Genomic DNA, 4,411 nt, shown 5'->3' on the forward strand with positions numbered 1-4,411 from the left:
AAAGGGCTGCCCGAGCGCTACCGGCTTCACTGTTTGCCGGGCAGCCCCCAGACCCTGTGCCCCCGGCCGGCGCTTCCCCAGCACAGCTGGAGCCCGGGAGGGGAAGTGCCCAGCTGGGGGCGCAGGGTCTGGAGGCTGCCCGGCAAACCGTGAAGCCGGTAGCGCTCGGGCAGCCCTTTCCGCATGGCTGGGAGTGGGAGGGAGGAGGGGGCGGAGTTAGGGTGGGGAAGGGGCGGGGTTGGGTGGGAATGGGCGGGGCCAGGACCCCGTGGAGGGTCCTCTTTTTTTATTTGTTAAGTATGGTAACCCTATTGTCACAAGACTATCACAGCTGTGGCTGTGCAAAATGGTGGAGGGAAATGTGAATAAGTTTGCAGAAAAGAAGTCTTCTGGCTGGAAATTGCAAACATTTGGATTTTTTTTGGTTGTGACTTTTGCCAAACGTGTGGGATTTTTTTAAATTGGATTCTCAAAATAAATTTCAAACCTTTGAGGTTATCATTGAAAATGGGGTTAATTTTCTGAGTGAAAATGGACTTTCAAAAATGGTCCTGCCTTAGTGCATAAGTAGTAATATTTTGCAAGTTTTTTATGAAATCACAGTGGAATGGTGAGACTTTGTATGTCTCATTTTGATGCAATATATTTCACACAGTCCTAAACAGGATTTATAGTCTTTGTGGACTGCAACCAGTAGAGGGCAACATAATCATCCACACTTCAGAGAGAGCATTTGGTCATCACAAGGTAACCGTACTCACAGACATTTGGTAGAGGGCAGTGATGCTACACACATTGTTGGACAGACAGACTAGCGTATCTTATTATTACAGATGTTCTTTGGGAACAGCACAACCCTCTCTCTCTCTGCTCTTTGTTCTATGCAGACACTAGTACCCTGGTTCCTGATTATGATCATTTTTAAATTACAGGAGTACTCATTTGAATAAAACTCTATGGGGGCTATCAAAATCAATGGCATTTATTGACACTGCACACATTTCTTCTACCATGAAATATTAAGGAAAATCTCCAGGGTTCCACTAATTGGATCTAATTACAAAGGAAGGCAACTCACTGCAAATAGTTTTTGATCATCATAAATATGCCATAGAAATGCCACAGTTAATCCGATTGTAAGCCGCCACCTTGATCGTCTGATGAGATGCACTGAATCAGCAGGTGGAAGGAAGAAAGGCATTAATAGCATGCTCTCCTTGTGCCAGCTAAACCAGGATTTGCTGGATTAATGCCCAGCACTGGCATGGTAGAAGCACTGCAGTTTGCCTTTCATATTTTGAATTGCTAGAACACAGCTGCAAGTGCCTGAAGGAGCCCGACTAGAGTAAAACAAACCACATTTACTTTATTCCTTTTTAATCTATATCCCCTCTTCGCTGTATTTTCTAACTGATCACTTCCATGACCCATGGAGGATAGGTCCATCAATGGCTATTAGCCAAGATGGTCTAGGATGCAACCCCATGCTCTGGATGTCCCTAGCCTCTGTTTGCCAGAAGCTGGGAATGGGCGACAGGGGATGGATCACTTGATGATTACCTGTTCTGTTCATTCCCTTTGGGCACCTGGCATTGACCACTGCAGGAAGGCAGGATACTGGGCTAGATGGACCACTGGTCTGACCCAGTCTGGCCCTTCTTATGCATTTAGGATTTAGAATGCATAGTGACCTAAGAAAATAAAAAGTAAACATCTCTAACCACTTATAATTAAGTCTAAGATTTTGTCATGGATATTTTTAGTAAAAGTCAGGGACAGGTCATGGGCAATAATGAAAAATTCACGGAAGCCCATGACTTGTTCCTGACTTTTACTAAAAATATCCATGACAAAATGGGGAGCCTGGGCAGCTGCAGGAGGGCTGGGAGCTCCAGGGTCCCCCTCTGCTGGCAGCTCCGAGCTGCAGGGGTCCCCCCTGCTTCCTGTGGAGAACTCGGGGGGTCTCCCCTGCTGCCCACGGTGGCAGGGAGTGGTGGGGGTCCCTCTGCTACCCATAGCATCCGGGAGCTCCAGGAATCCCCCTGCCACCAGCGGGGAGCTGCGGGGTTCTCCCCGCCACCCGAATGGCTGGGAGTTGCAGGGGGTCCGCCTGCCACGGGCAGTGACCGGGACCTGTGGGGGCTCCCGTCGCCTGGGGCGCCCCACAGCTCTCTGCTTCCTCAGGCAGCAGAGGACCCTGCAGCTTCCAGACAGTGCTGGCTGAAGTTACGGAAGTCTTTGCAAGTCACGGAATCTGTCCCATCACCTCAGGATCCTGCGCCGCCTCCACCTTCACACTAGGCTGAAGGGAGGAATTTCATATCTGCTCCTCCAGCAAGGGAATTCCCTCCTGGCAAAAAGTGTCATACCAGGAACACCCCATTATCATTTTCAGGACAACATAATAAGGTGCCACCAAACTGCTAAGGATGCCTGAATTTCGTTTGAAGGACGCTAGGTCTCCTCTCAGCATCCATTCTGCTGGATCTATGAGCTTTTATACTGCTGTTCTGTCCTCCACTGAGAACTTACTGGGCGGGATCAGTTTTTTCAAGGAGTAGCTGCTGTTGCCCAAGAGAAGATAACACAAAAGATCTAATTGTTTGCCCTTCCCGACCAGGAGGAGCAGGACTGCTCTTGAGTAAGTCAGCATGGGATGCACGTCCTTTCACGTTTCTGCTGATGCAAGGGGAAACCAGACTCTGCAACCCCACTTTCAAATGATTCAGGCAGGCACAACTGTCGAGAATGTCGGATTCTTGGGGAATCTCCCTGGTACAGCAGTAAACAGCAACAAGGATACGCCTGCAAAAAAACAACAACAACCCAACAACCCCAACCCACGGCAGAGAGTCTCAGAGCACACGTCAACCAGCTAGGCCTAATGCTACAGGGCCTAAAAACACCAGTGCAGATGTTCAGACTTAGGCTGGAGCCAAGGCTCTGAGATCTCCCCCCCCAGCCCCTCGCTCCAGCCTGACCCCTAGCATCTACACAGCTATTTTTAGCCCCGGAGCATGAGCCCTGCAAGCCTGAGTCAGTGGACCGAGGCTCACAGTCGCTGCCATGAGGTTTTCTGTGTGTGGGGGGGGGAGGGGGGGTAGACATACCCTTCGGTTGTGTCTGTGGTAGGGTGACCAGACAGCAAGTGTGAAAAATCGGGACAGGGTGGGGGGGGGGGGGGTAATAGGAGCCTATATAAGAAAAAGACCCCAAAACCGGGACTGTCCCTATAAAATTGGGACATCTGGTCACCCTAGTCTGTGGGTAAGTAGGCTTCCAGTATGCAGCCCTGTCTTCCCTCTGAATCCTATGGGTAGATGTGGGTTCTCCTCTACTGTCTCTAGCATGGAAGGAAGGGGGACTCTCAAATGAGCCCCTGAATGATTTCAGCAATTAATGAATTCTAGGGAGCTTCTTCCCCAACTATGAAATTCTAGGAAATGCATAATACTGTCCTGTGTCTGTGCAGTAACTGCATGGTCCTCAGCACCGTCACTGGTTAATCCGAGGCCTGCTGCAAACAGAGGGTGGTATTATCTACCCATTCTCTGAGTCCCTGGAAAGAGATATGGGAAATGGGGTTTGAAATCCACCTGACAGCTCTCCCTGGCGAAGACCACAGGCACCACCCTGGCACACAAAGCAATGATAATGCTGGTTTTATAGGCCAATGGAGGACTCCCCCATAGTGGGAAAATCTGCAGCAGGGGTAAGGCTCCCATATCAGCTCCTACATACCCAACCCAGGCTTAGGGGCGTGTCTGTGGGAAAGGAGGCCTGGTTGGGGCATTTCTATGCCCAGACACTCCCTGGCATGGCCATTGACAGAAGGGCGTAAGTTGGAGCAACCATGAGGCTACTCCAATGTTGGTCAGTAACTGGACACAAGATGAGGGAGCATAAAGTCACTTTGCCCTTGCAGCTTAGATGTAGCCCAGGATCGGTGCCTTCTTATTGCCTCTCTCCTCAAGTAAAACCACTCAGGTTTAACCCGATGGCTCCTGCCACTTCCTCCAGCAAAGAGAACTAAGTCAAGAGTTGGTATCTCCAAAATGGAGGAATCACCCACTCCCACACAGTCTTTAGACACCACAAAGGAGCGGTAAAGGGCACACGCTTTCTTTGTGCTTTGCCATTCATCTTTGAGTCATTGAAACAATAGCTTTACACCGCCTCCCTGCAGGAGCTGCAGGCTACAGCATGAATGTGAAAGCCTCAGCACTGGAGAGAGGTGCACTTAGCTGGCTCTGAGCCCAGTGGATAACCAGCAAGGAAAATCAAATCAAAGAGTGATCATTTTTGTGTAATAAAAAGGAAACGCTGAGGGGAAGTCAGTGCCCGAAGACTGTCTTGGTTCCATACAGGAATGGATCAATGCAAAGACACGTTAATAATTTCAGACACAACA

Source organism: Trachemys scripta, chromosome 11 (genome assembly GCF_013100865.1).
Source record: "Trachemys scripta elegans isolate TJP31775 chromosome 11, CAS_Tse_1.0, whole genome shotgun sequence".
Lineage (NCBI taxonomy): Eukaryota > Metazoa > Chordata > Testudines > Emydidae > Trachemys > Trachemys scripta.